This window comes from Papio anubis, chromosome 3 (assembly GCF_008728515.1).
Source record: "Papio anubis isolate 15944 chromosome 3, Panubis1.0, whole genome shotgun sequence".
NCBI lineage: Eukaryota > Metazoa > Chordata > Mammalia > Primates > Cercopithecidae > Papio > Papio anubis.
In genome coordinates, this window is record NC_044978.1 from 174913073 (window position 1) to 174929451 (window position 16379).

At 37.6% G+C, this 16379-nt stretch overlaps 1 long non-coding RNA gene across 2 annotated transcripts in view; it reads right to left on the bottom strand.

Moving 5' to 3' along the window:
* Positions 1–16379, bottom strand: part of LOC110743227 — a 38511-nt gene that overhangs the window by 20265 nt on the left and 1867 nt on the right. The window contains exon 2 of one of the 2 annotated variants that reach the window (XR_002521933.2): positions 6013–6300. This is a non-coding gene — a long non-coding RNA (uncharacterized LOC110743227). Of the gene's footprint in view, positions 1–5687; positions 6301–16379 lie in introns of those variants that run through there. The other variant, XR_002521932.2, reaches the window with a different exon arrangement.

Sequence of the window (16379 nt, forward strand, 5' to 3'; positions counted from 1 at the left end):
TTTAAGGTGTCTTTGATGTAGAGTTCATTATGTTGTAATTTGTAGTTCTGTGTCATGTTTAGAATCTTCTGAAATCCAGGATTATTAAAATGCTTACCTATATGTTTTTTGCCTAAATGTTTTAGGTTTTCTATACATTAAAAATTAATTTAGCAAATGTTTTCTTGACTCTATTGAAGTGATTTTATGGTTCTTCTCCTTTAATGGACTAATGAAGATTATTACTTTAAAAGATTTTTTAATATTAAACTATACCAGCATTCCTGGCATGCACCCAAATGAGTCCTGAATCTTTCATCTATTACTGGAATCAATTTGTTAATATTTTGTTTAAAATTTTACAACTATGTCCATAACTGGAATTGCTATATAATTTTCATTTATCATCTGTCTTGGCTTGGTTTGATACCAAGATTATCTCAGCTTCATAAAATAAGTTCAAGTGAATCATCTGTTTCCAAGCTCTCTGGAACAGTTTGTTAAATTTGGAAGTAATTCCTATCTTGAATTATTTCTCAAAACTTGAGTATAAAACCGTCTGAGTAAGCTGCCATTTTTGTGAGTAGATTCAGCCATTTCTCTCTTAAGAATCATTGTATCTCTGCTATAATTACATATCAAATATAAAAAGCATTAATTGTAACACTTATTATACACCTCCCCACTGCTCTTATTCTTCATTCTAGTTCTTCTCTCAGCAATTCACCTTCTTTACGTGTTTTTCACAAATGGCCATTTTCAGGAGAATGGCGTGAACATGGGAGGCAGAGCTTGCAGTGAGTCGAGATCAGGCCACTGCACTCCAGCCAGGGTGACAGAGCAAGACTCCAGTATCAAAGACAAAACAAACAAACAAAAAAAACAAAACCAGAAATAGCCATTTTATGTACTGTCTGAACTGATCTCATCCAAACTTCTTTTTTTCTATACCACTAAAGAAACTGAGAGAATGGAGCATATATGGGTTCAGGAAATGACCCTTCCATATATTCAGGGCAATGATGGTTCCCCTCTTACAGAACACATGCACTATCCAATTCCTGAGTGTCCACTGAGAGAATATAAGGTCTTTTCTGCAAAGTCATTTGCCAGTATTCAAAAAGCAATTCTTATATACAGACTCAGAGCCAGGATCTGGGATGAGTAAAGAAGGTACATGATCCTCCTCCACCATTAACCTTCAATGTTTCACAGTGTATTAGTTCATTCTCACATTGCTATAAAGATACTACCTGAGACTGGGTAATTTATAAAAGAGGTTTAATTGACTCACAGTTCTGCATGGCTGGGGAGGCCTCAGGAAACTTAGAATCATGGCGTAGGGCAAAGGAGAAGCAAGGACCTACTTCACAAGGCAGCAGGAGAGAGAGTGAGTGCACAGAGGAAACTGCTATTTTTAAAACCATCAGATCTCACAAGAACTTCTTCATTATCATAAGAACAGCATGGGGAAACCATCCCCATGATCCAATCACCTACCACTAGGTTCCTCCATCGACACACAGAGATGAGATTTGAGTAGGGACACAGATTCAAACCATATCATTCTGCCCTTGGCCCCTCCAAAATCTCATGTTGGTTTTTTTTTTTTTTTTTTTTTCACATTTGAAAACCTATCATGCCTTTCCAACAGTCCCTCAAAATCTTAACTCAACCCAGGATTAACTCAAAAGTCTAAGTCCAAAGTCTCCTCGGAGACAAGGCAAGTCCTTTCCACCTATGGGCCTGTAAAATTAAAAACAAGTTAGTTACTTCCAAGATACAATGGGGGTACAGGCATAGGGTAAATGTTCCCCTTCCAAATGGGAGAAATTGGCCAAAGCAAAGGAGCCACAGTCCCCATGCAAGTCTGAAACTCGGCCAGGCAGTCATTATGTCTTAAAGCTCCCAAATCTCCTTTGATTTCATGTCTCACATCCAGGGCATGCTGATGCAAAGGGTGAGCCCCCAAGACCTTGGAAAGCTCTGCCCCTGTGGCTCTGGAGGGTACAGCCCCTGCAGCTGCCTTCATGGTCTGGTATTGAATGCCTGTGGTTTTTCCAAGCACATGGTGCAAGCTGTCAGTGGATCTACCATTCTGGGGTCTGGAGTATGGCAGCCTTCTCACAGCTCCACTAGGCAGTGTCCCTGTGCCGACTCGATGTTGGGGCTCCAACCCCACATTTCCCCTTTGTAACGCCCTAGCAGAGGTTCTCCATGAGGGCTCCACCCCTCCAGCAGACTTCTGCCTGAACATCCAGGCATTTTAACACATCCTCTGAAATCTAGGCAGAGATTTCCAAAGCTCAACTCTTGTCTTCTGTGCACCCACAGGTGCAAAATCATATGGAAGCCATCAAGGCTTGGGGCTTGCACCTTCTGAAACAATGGCCTAAGCTGTATCTTGTCCCCTTTTAGCCATGGCTGCAACTAGAGTGGCTGGGGTGCAGGACACCAAGCTCCAAAGCTGCACAGAGAGGAAGGGCCCTGAGCCCAACCCACAAAGCCATTTTTCCCTGCTAAGCCTCTGGGCCTGTGAGAAGAGGGGCTGCTGTTAAGATCTCTGACATGGCTGGGCACGGTGGCTCAAGCCTGTAATCCCAGCACTTTGGGAGGACGAGACGGGCAGATCCTGAGGTCAGGGGATCAAGACCATCCTGACTAACATGGTGAAACCCCGTCTCTACTAAAAAATACAAAAAACTAGCTGGGCGCGGGCTACTCGGGAGGCTGAGGCAGGAGAATGGTATAAACCTGGGAGGCGGAGCTTGCAGTGAGCTGAGATCCGGCCACTGCACTCTAGCCTGGGTGACAGAGCGAGACTCCATCTCAAAAAAAAAAAAAAAAAAAAGATCTCTGACATGCTCTGGAGACATTTTCCCCATTGACTTGGCTATTAACATTTGGCTCCTCATTACTTATGCAAATTTCTGCAACGAGGTTACATTCCTCCCCAGAAAATGAGTTTTTTCTTTATAGTCAGGCTTCAAATTTCCCAAACCTTTATACTCTGCTTCACTTTTAAACATAAGTTCCAATTTGAAACCATCCTTTTGTGAATGCATGTAACAGAAAGCATTCAAAACAATACAGCTCATTTCTTGAATGCTTTGCTGCTTAGAAATTTCTTTTGCCAGATACCCTAAATTATCTATCTCAAGTTCAAATTTCCACAGATCTCTAGGGCCGGGGCAAAATGCTGCCAGTCTCTTTGGGAAAGCATAGCAAGAATTACCTTTATTCCAGTTCCCAACAACTTCCTCATCTCCATCTGACACCACCTCAGCCTTGACTTCATTGTCCATATCACTATCAGCAGTTTGGTCAAAACCATTCAACAAGTCTCAGTAAATTCCAGACTTTCCTACACTCTCCTGTCTTCTTCTCAGCCCTCCAAACTGTTCGAACCTCAGCCTGTCACTTGGTTTCAAATTCTCTTCCACATTTTCAGGTTATCTTTATAGCAGTACGCTACTCTGGTTACCAATTCTCTGTATTAGTTCATTTTCACACTGCTATAAAGATACTACCTGAGAATAGGTAATTTATAAATACAAGAGGCTTAATTGACTCACAGTTCTGCATTGTTGGGGAAGTCTCAGAAAACTTACAATCATGGCAGAAGGCAAAGGAGAAGTAAGAACCTTCTTCACAAGGCAACAGGAGAGAGAGAGCACAGGGAAAACTGCTATTTTTTAAACCATCAGATCTCATGAGTTTTCATATTATCATGAGAACAGCATGGGGCAAACTACCCGCATGATCCAATCACCTCCCATAATGACCCTCCTTAGACACGTGGGAATTACACTTCAGGATGAGACTTGGGTGGGGATACAGAGGCAAACCAAACCATATCACACAGTTTTTTGGGAGGTGGACAGTTGATACACCAATAATTAAAGCAATAAGGTAAATGCAGAGACAGGAAGCAGGCAACCCAGAAGACGCAAAATCCAAATGCCTAGGGATGAGATGATGCAGTTGAGGAGTCAATTTGTCCTCTAGATATTGGATACCAACATTTTGCATAGGACTATTACACTTTTAGCACTATACATTCTTTAACCCAGAAACTCCCTCAGTTCCTGGCAAACCAGGTCAATTGGTCACTCTATCTAGACCTTCAGTGCCTAGCACAAACTTGTCCAAACTTACAGCCTGTGGGCTGCATGTGGCCCAGGATGGCTTTGGGTGTGGCCCAACACAAATTCATAAACTTTCTTAAAACATTATGAGATATTTTTTGTAACTTTTTTAAAGCTCATTAGCTATCTTTAGTGTTAGTGTATGTTATGTGTGGCCCAAGACAGTTCTTCTTCTTCCAACGTGGCCCTTGGAAACCAAAAGATTGAATGCCCCTGGCCTACCACTATATACGGCACAAAGATGAAATCCAAAGGGTATACTTAATTAGTTGACATATGATCTAAGTAATCATGAACAGTAAGTTTTAACCAAGCATATGGAAAAGGGATTGCGAGGCTGTCTGGAGGAACAATGCAGGCAGAATTGCTAGAGAACATGAACATGGTTTGAAATTGTAAGTCATCCTGTGTGATGGAAGGAGCAGTGAGTACAGGAAAAGAGTTGGTGATAAGACTGCAGAAATAGACAAGGTTCAGATGATAAAATTCAGGTTGAGGAGTAAGGGCTTTATTTTATCCTGTAGTCAATAAGAGGATTAATAGGGAGGCATTAACAGAGTCAGCTAGCTGAGATAATATGAGCATAGGAGTGAAGAATCCAAATTTCTTTACATGTTTGTATATATAGGCATCTTTGTATATATTTGCACTTTGTATATATAGACATTGAATTGCCTGTTTTTGTTTTCAATCAGGACCCCATGTATGACAGAAGAAAAAGTCTCAAGTTGGAGTTAAAATTCTCCTGCATTCTGGTCAGATTCTGCTACATTCTCCATGTGACCTCGGGCAAGTATCTATATTTCTCCAGACTTAGGAATTCTAAAAGGGAATTCTTAAATTTTAAAAGGGAAATAGTGGTAGCTATTTCTAAGTCTTTTGTAGAAGACTGTGAGAAAATACCTACAGACGAGCTCTGAAAAATGTCAGGCAACATAGAAATCTAGGTTTGGAATTTGTAGTTGGAATGACTAATAGATTGGATGGCTAATGGTGTAAGAGAAAAATGACTGAAAAAAAGGAACCATATTCATTAGCAATTGAAGTTACTCTTGAATTGGCTGTGCAACTTCAGCAAGGCTATATAATAGTCCTATAACTTGAGATAACTCAACAATAGCACAGATGGTCACAATGTTAATTATAGATAACTGATACATGATATGGATTGGCCTATGATCCCAATACAAAAAAGAGTCACGTTTTACCTGACATGGAAGTTGGACTAACTTACGAAAGAGTTAACAGTCCATGAGTCTGATATAATATGTTTGATTAAACGGTGCCTATCAAAACCTCTGCTACTGAATTCCAACAAGCATCTCCCTTGCTCCCTGAGTGAGCCTTTATCGCCCTGGCTGTCAGCACTGTGAACATTCCATTGTTTCTATTTTCTTTGAGATACAAACTTCTAGGTGCATGGGGGCTGCAAGTGTTATTTTCACCTATGTATCTCCAAATACTGCAATCACCTTACATCGGGCCCATTTCCATGATGTCTGCTCTAAGAACCCAGTAGCATAAAGGTCATGGCTTGTTTGTTAAGAAATTCTGGGTCACTTTGGTTTATTTATCTTTTTATTAAAGTAAAGTTAGAAATTATACCATGTCTGTTTCAATGAACAGAATGTTTGTGTTCCTCCCCACCGAATTCATATATGTTGAATCCTTAATCCCAATGTGATGATATTCAGAGGTGGGGCCTTTGGCTGGTAATTAGGTCACAAGGGTAAAGCCCTCATCAATCGGATTAGTACTCTTACAAGGAGAGGCTGAGGAGTTAGATAGCTCTCTTTCCTTCCTTCCATGTGAGGCTACAAGAAGGCAGCCATCTGTGATCTAGAAGAGGGCTCTCATGACAATCTGAACATGCTGGTATGCTGACCTTGCATTTCCAGCCTGTAGAGGTGTGAGAAACAGGTATCTGTTGTTTGTAAGCCATTCAGTCTGTGAGACTTTGGTATACCAGCCCACACTGGTTAAGACATCTGTAAACATAGCTCACTCAGAATAGCAGAACTCAAAATAAGCATGTGGACCACAGAGGTCATATGAGTTGAGGATCCTTGCATCTTGTGTGTCTTGGATTTTGGTCTCAGGTCTGCTGCTAACTGCTGGTATAACCCTAGGTAAGCCTCTTGAATACTCTGGAGCCTGAATCCCAGTTTTTAATCTGTGAATTGAAGAAAGGTAATTTTATTTGTTTCACCCATCCGCTGTTCTATAAATAAATGAATTATGGTAAACGTGCTTTGTAAACTAAAATGTTTAGCAGGGATATGAGACTTTTAAAAAGGATGAGAAAAGTTACAAATTTTAAGTCAGAAGTTTGATCTTCCACCTCCATGTTGGGAAATGATGGACGAGGCATCATTAGTATCTTAGAGGAGTTCAGAGTTTCGCTCTCGAGTCAGAGTGCTGAGGTTCAAATCACAGTACCACATTTTGCCAGCTATGTGTGTGGCCTGAGACAGGTTACTGAACACATTATGTTTCAGTTTCCTCATCAGATAAATGTGGGTGATATTAATTGGTTACGATATTAACATAAGAGTGTGAATATATATCAATAGAGTCTATACTATGTAGTTGATCTGAGTGTTAGGTGAGTTAAAAATCTGCAAAGCCCTGTGATCAGAGCCTGGCACACTGACATTTCTCAATCTGTGGTAGTCATTATATTTGCTTCAGTTACCTTTTCCAAAATCAAAAAGACTAGAATACCTCTGCCTAGAGCAAAATATAACGAATTTTAAAATACTTTATCAACGTCAAAAGACAGTTCAAATTTCAGTAGTATGTACGAATAAATACTGATGAAATGTGTTTTGCTCAGCAGGGTGGAATTCCTGGATATTGGGTCACACACACATGCACACATACACACATAGGGCCAAACCCACTCACACACGTGGTTACATACTCAGAGACACACAGACACATGCACACACACACACAGACACACTCTCATACACATGTACAAATGCACTAGAGTTCTGATCTACCTCAGTGCAAAATCCACTTCCATTTTTGAATGTTAAACCTGGAGGAAGAAGAACTAAGGTCTTCTGGAAAATACACAATTTAATTTGTTTTCAGGGAGTCCCCTATACCCCAGAGATCATTAAGCTACAATTTAGAGTTATTAATCTTGAACAAGGCAACTCTTTTTTCTTTTTGGGTACTCAGTTATTTCAACTGTAAAATGAAAAACTTGGTACATAAGAGTCACTCTATGAATATTTGTGGAATGAAAATTAAATGATCAAAAAGTAAAATCATGAGAAATTATTATTGCTATGATGTGTTTATTATGACAAAATCTTTTGAGGGTGCATTTTTTAGAAAAATTCTGTTATGCAATGATTCCCAAAGTCAACCCAACCACAATTACCTATTTTCTGTAGATTACCAAAATATTCATAAAACTCAATAGTTAGGAGTGAATGTGTGTGAAAAAGTTTGTCCATGAGACTCTAAGTCCTCTCTCTTGGGAATCTCAGGCCTCTCGTTCATACACTCATTCAACAGCTCTTTGCAGAATACCTCCTTTATATCAAACATTGGCTGGTGGACAATGATAGAAAAATGAAATCGACAGGTTCCTGATTTTAAGGAACACACAGTCTAAAGGGAGAGTGGGAAGATATACAGTGGGTGTGGCAAAGACTTTCTGCAGGCGGTAACGTTTCAACTGATGGGAAAAGTAAGCAGGAATCCATCAAGGTTTTAGGGTGTTCTGCCAGTGGGGTGCAGATTGCCAGAGACTTTGTTAAGAAATGCTCTATGTGTGCACCCAAAATGCAGGAGCATTCCTGCCGTGGACCATGGGCAGAAACTCAAGGAGACTGAGCCACAAAATGCAGTAACACTTAAAGCCCTGTCTCTGACATGAAAAATATCATCTGCTAACATCTAATTGACCAAAGTGTGTCCTATGGCCAAGATCAATGTCACAGGACAAGTCACATGTCAGGCGAACCAATTGTTTAATCTTATTGCGGAAAAGGAGTAAAAAATTGAGAACAAAAATATAATCTTCCATACTAATTTTATTAAGCTGATAATTTAGTAGGACCAATGAGCTTCAAATAATAATAGGAGGTGAGATTAAAGCCTTAAGTAGGGACAACACCTTGTGATAAACACAGTTCACACAGGTAAAAACCTGGGAGTTCTTTAACACTTTATTTTCTCTTTTCCCCAAAAGTTAGCCACTTTTTAATTCCTGTGAATTCCATTTATAACACTTAATAGTGCTTTGCAAAGTATCTGACACATAGTTGGTATTCATTGTATGTTTGGTAAATGAATGCATGTATGATTGAATAAATATATGGCCATGCTGCCAGCCATTTCTTGCAAAGTCTGTTGAAACTAGTCTTGAAGAAAACTTTCTTCAAGTAGGTCAAGTCCAGCTATAAGAAGGAGACAGTCAAATGGAGAACAAGATAGGCCCAAGGATTTGGGATGCTCAAGTTGTGGGTCAGAGGCCGATGATACAAACAGGAACTGGGAAGACACAAAATAATATGGAGCAGGGCCAGGGAGCAGCATAGGCTCTAGACGACTGACAGTCACCATCACACCCATGGGAAAGGAGAGGTCAGAGAGGGCCAATGGGCCTGCTGGGTAAACAATCAGGATTTGAAGATTCAAAAGAAATAAAGAAGAGGATTATAAATGCGGAACTAGAGTTCACAGAGAAGCTGTGCAGTGCACTGGAATAAATACTAAATTCTGGCTTCAACTCTGTTCCTGACTACTCTTAGGCTGTTATGCAAATCATTTTCTCTGTATAAGCCCCAGTTTCTTCCTAGGATAAATTCCTCCATTAGAGGCTTTTGTGAAGCTCAAGTGAAGCGATATATATGGACATACTTTGGAAATTACAAAATGCCTAATAAAGGTGAGAAGTTGGTATTATTTTGCTCACTGAAGACATTGGAAAGAGAGTGATCGTGAAAAAAATGTCAAGATGCCCCTGATATTTTTAAGTACTCATTCACCTGTCTGCCTCCACGAATGACTTATATGCTCTTAGATTATTGAGATGTCAATGTGTTCTCTATATCCTCCTTGTAACTAGCTCATTAGCTGATTCCATGTGGTCTACTAAGTATTAAAGCAATTAATAAAATAATTGCAAACAACCTTAGTGCTGGCCTCTTTGTAACCCAATTTCCCAATGACAGTGATTTTATAGCTAGATCCCTTCCCCCCACCCTCCTTAGAGCTGGGACTCCTGCCTTTCTGACAGAGAAATCTAATGATACAATTCAGTTTAAAAATTTCTTAACTCACTAAAGTCTAGAAGAACGAAAGCATGATATTCAACACTGTTCAACATATTCTCTCTTCTCCCTACCTTTCCCATTTCATCTTCCACAAAGGCATACAGAGCCACTGAATTCTAGAAATGCTCCATGCTCTTTTCAAGTCTTAAAAGCTTCACTGCTATTCCATGTACCTGGGATTTTCTTGTCATTTCTCACTCGACCTCTACCCAGTAAACTTCAGTTTACTCAAACAGTCAAAGCCTACACATCTATTTTCCTCATTAGCCCAAGACAGAGTTTCACAGTCTTGTCTCTGCTGGCAACCACCACATCTCCTGGAGTGACGGGTATGTGAGTGTTCTCATGGCTAAAATTACTTGTGTTTATTTCTTATCACCAGCACCCACTGCAGTGCTTAGAAAGAGAAAACATGCTCAATATACGTTTAATGCAAAGACAGAAGAGAGAGTATTACTTTTTCCAGTTGTAGTACAGGAGATATTCCTGGGAGGACGTCTAGGAAAGCATTTCCTATGGGTCTTTACACAGTGATCCCTATGGTGTAGAAGGAAAAAATAAATAATATTTCAAGCTTCTCAATTTTGCCCAGCACTCAAGAGCTTATTTCCTATGGAACATTGACTGTATGGAATTAAATTAGATTTTATCAAATAGTAATTTGCCACATATGTAACACATGAAGGTGTGTGATTGATGTGGAATCTTGAAAAATCATTCTAAATGTCAGAAGGACAAATGGATTAGTGAGAGGTATAATGTCTGGTCATAGATGTGGCTCTGTATTAAGTTGGCAAAATCAAAGCCTTACTTAAAGGTAAACTACCTCACTCCTTTCTTAACTAAAGTGTCATTACCAGTAAGACCAGCTTAGTGGAAACAACTCAATTGTGTTGAATTCAAGCTATTTAATCGGCTTCCTTTGACTGACTCTTCAGAGCATTTGTTACTATCCTTGTTGGTAAATATGTGACCCTGGATGTTTTATCACTTTAATTTTTGTATCACTAGAAATTAAGTGTATTTCAATATTTGATATTTAGGACCAGGCTCACATCTGTAATCCCAGCACTTTGGGAGGCCAAGGCAGATGGATCGCTTAAGGTCAGGAATTTGAGATCAGCCTGGCTAACATGGTGAAATCCTATCTCTACCAAAAAATACAAAAATTAGCCAGGTGTGGTGGTACATCCCTATAGTCCTAGCTATGAGGGAGATTGAGGTAGAAGAATTGCTTGAACCCAGAAGGAGGTGGCTGCAGTAAGCCTAGATCGCACTACTGTACTTCAGTCTGGGTGACAGTGTAAGACACTGTCTCAAATAATAATAATAATAATAATAATATTTAGTTTTAATATAACTAGAAATGAAACTTCCCATAGAACATAAATGTATCTTTTCCTTGCCTTTTTTTTTCCATTTTAAGGCTATAAGTTACTGTCATGAACTAAACTGTGTGTCTCCCAAATTCATATGTTGAACCTCTAGCTCCCTATGTGACTTCTTTTGAAGATAAAGTTTTTTTTCTTTTTTGATTTTTGTAGGTACAGTCTTTAAGGAGGTAAGGTAAAATGAGGTCACAAAGATAGGTCCCTAACTGAGTAGAACTGGTGTCCTTAGAAGAAGATGAAGAGATACTAGAGCTCTCTCTCTCCCTAGTGCACACAGCCAAGGTCAGACAGAGAGGCCTCATCAGACATCAACTCTGAAGGCACCTTGTTCTTGAACTTGTGACTTCCAGAACCGTGAGAAAATAAATTTCTGTTGTTTAACCCACTCAGTCTATGGTATTCTGTTATGACAGAGTAAGTACACCAATATAGCTACATAGAGTGGAATACATAGAATTTAAATTTACATTGCAATATGTTTTAACATATGCATATACTCATATAACCTTTCCCCAGTCAGAAGAGAACATTTGCAACATCTCGGAAAGCCTGGCCTCTCTGCCACCTCCCAAGGCAGTCTGGCTTCAAACTCCCACCCGGGGCAACTGCTACTCTGATTTCTATCTCCATAAATTAAGCTTTGCCTATAACAGAATTTCAAATAAATGAAACCTTACAATATGTACTATTTTGGTCAGAATGTAGTAGCTCAACATTATCTTTTTAAGATTCGCCCATGTCGTTTCATTCATACAAATATTGATATTCCTGAATGGTATTTCACTTAATAAATATGTCATACTTTATTTATTCATTGGCTTGTTAATAGATATTTGAATTATTTTTATTTTTATTTTTATTTGTATATTATGAATAAAGCTGCTCTGAACATTCTCATAAAAGTCTTATTGTGGCATTTGTTTTTATTTCTCTTGTTAAAATAACTAGTAGTGGAATAGTTTGATCACTGAATATTTACCTTTGTAAGAAACTACCATAGTACTGCAAAATGCTTGTAATGTTTTACATTTTTTTTTTTTTTGAGACAGCGTCTCGCTCTGTCACCCAGGCTGGAGTGCAGTGGCTGGATCTCAGCTGACTGCAGGCTCCGCCTCCCAGGTTCATGCCATTCTCCTGCCTCAGCCTCCCGAGTAGCTGGGACTACAGGCGCCCTCCACCACGCCCGGCTAGTTTTTTGTATTTTTTTTTTTTTTTAGAGACGGGGTTTCACCGTGTTAGCCAGGATGGTCTCGATCTCCTGACCTCGTGATCTGCCCAGCTCGGCCTCCCAAAGTGCTGGGATTACAGGCTTGAGCCACCGTGCCTGGCCTCTTTTACATTTTCAAAAAAAACAAAAAACAAAAACAAAAAACTGTTTTTATAGTTCCACACTCTCACCAACATTTTGGTGTAGTGGCTTTAGCTATTCCTGTGGATTTGTATTATATCACAATTTGATTTGAATTTGCATTTCTCTGATGATTAATAATGCTGAGCACATTAAAAAATATAATGTGCTTATTGGTCTTTAGGTATCATTCCCCTTTTTTTTTTAATTGCAGGAATTCTTTTTTTCCTGCAAAAAGTTCTTTCTCAGATATCTGTGCTAATGATACATTTTAATTTTATTAAAAGAGTCATTTGATGAACTGAGGAATTTAATTTTTATAAAGTTCAATTCATTACTTTTTAATGTTTTCTGGAACTGTACTTTCAAAAAAGTCTTTATCTACTTTGCCTTGATCACAGAGATGTCTTTCCTGTTTTCCTTTAAAAACCATAATTTTAACCTTAAAATTCATGTGTCAGATCCATTCACATTTACTCTTGTACATAGGATGAACCAAGGGCTGACAACAGTTTTTTCCTATGGCTATTGATTTGATTCTGCAAAACTTATTTAAAATTATTTAAAAAGTGGGCAAAGGATATGAACAGACACTTCTCAAAAGAAGACATTCATACAGCAAACAGACACATGAAAAAATGCTCATCATCACTGGCCATCAGAGAAATGCAAATCAAAACCACAATGAGATACCATCTCACACCAGTTAGAATGGCAATCATTAAAAAGTCAGGAAACAACAGGTGCTGGAGAGGATGTGGAGAAATAGGAACACTTTTTTTTTTTTTTTTTTTTGAGACGGAGTCCCGCTCTGTCGCCCAGGCTGGAGTGCAGTGGCCGGATCTCAGCTCACTGCAAGCTCTGCCTCCCGGGTTTACGCCATTCTCCTGCCTCAGCCTCCCGAGTAGCTGGGACACTTTTACACTGCTGGTGGGATTGTAAACTAGTTCAACCATTATGGAAAACAGTATGGCGATTCCTCAAGGAGCTAGAACTAGAAGTACCATATGACCCAGCCATCCCATTACTGGGTATATACCCAAAGGATTATAAATCATGCTGCTATAAAGACACATGCACACGTGTGTTTATTGTGGCACTATTCACAATAGCAAAGACTTGGAATCAACCCAAATATCCATCAGTGACAGACTGGATTAAGAAAATGTGGCACATATACACCATGGAATACTATGCAGTCATAAAAAAGGATGAGTTTGTGTCCTTTGTAGGGACATGGATGTAGCTGGAAACCATCATTCTCAGCAAACTATCACAAGAACAGAAAACCAAACACCACATGTTCTCACTCATAGGTGGGAACTGAACAATGAGATCAATTGGACTCGGGAAGGGGAACATCACACAGCGGGGCCTATCATGGGGAGGGGGGAGGGATTGCATTGGGATTTATACCTGATGTAAATGACGAGTTGATGGGTGCAGCACACCAACATGGCACAAGTATGCATATGTAACAAACCTGCATGTTATGCACAGGTACCCTAGATCTTAAAGTATTATAATAATAATAATAATAATAATAATAATAAAAAGATTTGAACAGACTTAGAAAAAAAATGTTAATTTTCTTCCTTGGTTTGTTGCCTTTTGTTGAGAATTAATCAACTTGATAATTATAGGTATATTTGTAGAAACCATAATCTGTTACATTAATCTATTTGTTTATCTTTATGCAAAATTCACACTCCCTTGATCACTGAAGCTTTATATTAAATTCAATTTTGTTCCTTTTTAAAACAGTTTTGGCAATTATAACTTTTGAAATGAATACATGACTTTTACAATGAATGTATGACTTTCAAATCATTGTGGCAAAATCCTACTGTAATTTTATTAGTGTTGTATAAAATCTATCAATCTGAAAAGAACCAACCCAGGGACAATATTCAATCTTCAAAGCTGTTAATATTGTATATTTTTGCATTTATTTGAATTTTTAAATTTATTTCAGCAATGCTTTATACTTTTTATTAAGTTTTATAAATGTGTCCCTTAGTTAATTCCTAACTTTTGTCATCATTATGTTATTGCAAAAGCTACACATACTATTTGTTTGCTTGTTTGTTTTCTTATTGCACTGGCCAGGTGCTCCAACACAATGGGGAAAGCAATATCCCTCTTAATGGATGGATATTATTGTCCTGTTTTTTATTATGGCTACACTATTAAATAAGATCTTAGCTGAAGATTATTTATACATGTCTTTATCAGACTGAGGAAGTCCCCATTTATTCTAAGTTTGCTGAGAATTTGTATTAAATAATATTTCTGCATTTATTGAAATGAAACTAAATACATTAGTGATTTCAATAATCTGTTAATATGATAATGTATATTGATTGATTTTGCAATGTTAAACCAACCTTGCATGCCTTGAATAAATGTGACTTGATTACAGTCTATTATCAGACATGACTTGTTAATATTTATTTTAAGAATTTTTGCATCTGCTCCTGAGAGAGATCCGTCTTGAGATTTGCTTCATTGTAATATCTGTCTGGTTTTGTTGTCACAGTAATGATAGTTCACAAAATGAATTGGAAAGTGCTTCCTTCTCTATCTTCTGAAAAAAAGACGTGCAGTACTTTAAATATTTGCCTGAATATATTAAGGAAGCTATGTATGCCTAGAGTTTCCTTGACTAAAATATATTTAATTAGAAACTAACTTTCTTTAATAGATACACAGCTTTTTCTATTTTGTCTTGAGACAGTTTTGGGAATATGACTTCAGGGAATTTTTCTATTTAATTTAACTTGAAGAGTTTATTACAAAAGCTTTCATAATTATCTTTTGAGATTCTTGTAATATTGTTAGAATTCTTGGTGATGCTTTCTCCTTCATTCCTGATATTGATAATTTGTGTTTTCTCTCTTTCCTTGATCATTTAATCTAGAGGTGTATTAATCTTATTGGTCCTTTCAATGAATGTTTTGTTTTTGTTTTTGTTGACTGTTCTTGTTTATGTGTTTTTATTTTCATCCTTATTATTTCCTTTCTGTTATTTAATATCAATTTACCTTTCTTTTCCTAGTTTCCAAATGTTTAAACTTACATTATTAATCTTAAACCTGTCTTCCTCTTTAATTAAGTCATTTGAAGTTATAGATTTTTCTCCAAGCAATACTTTAGCTTAATTCCACAAATTTTATCTAAATATTATAAACAGTCATTTTATATTAGAAATTATATGTAATTAACTTTAAATTATTTTATCTTGCATTATTTTGTATTTAGTATTGATTTAATTATAAATAATACTATTATAGATTATTTGTTCCAATTTATTACTAAATATTTTGAGTATTTTTAGAAATATTTAATTGGCTTCCAATGCAATTTTATTATGGTCAATATGTTTGCTTTAATTTTAAAGATTATTGAAACATTTTATTGTCCAATATAAGGGCTATCTTGATGAATGTTTCTGACATTTAAAAACAACATGCATTCTGAGATCTCTGTTGCCAAGACCTAAAACTAGTTCCATTTATTTGTCCCGTTTTTCATGTCATTGTTGTTTGTACAAGAATAATTCCGAAATCCATTATCCATCATAACCAAAATGGAAGTGCCTTTTTGTTTGTCTTGAAATTTAATACTAAATCATAGACATTTCCACGACTAGCAAGTAGCTCATAATCTCTGGGCTCTTATTCCAGAAAAAAAGATATACTTTACATCCTGAAATATTTGTTATTTGAGTGGATGTGGAAAAAACAACCACCAATACAGATTATGGACTAACTCTAGAGGAAGGGGCTCTGGTGGAATATGGGAGAGCTGCAGGCCACTTTCCACACAATCACTATTGCCAGGTTGTCAGTCTGAAAAAATAAAAAAATAAAAAGTAAATAAAATAAAATCTCTTGCAAGAGAGACACAGCTATTTAGCATCTCAGAAATAAAACAGAAAAGTCTAAAAACAGAGAGAACATTCCCTGGTGAGTTAGATGCAAAGGCTAAGGAGAAGAGAAACTAGGGAATGCATAAGATCAATAATATCAAAATAACCAAACAAAGTTTAGTTGTATTCTGTTAGTAATTCTTGTAGTGTGCTCTAATGGCAAGTTGTGTTGTAATCGCTAGAGTTGCTTATTAATAATGGGCATCCAAAGGCCCCACCTGTGCCTTTTAATAACAAAGAACACTACCATTTGCTACTTGTCTTGAAGCATACCAAGTGCTTCCC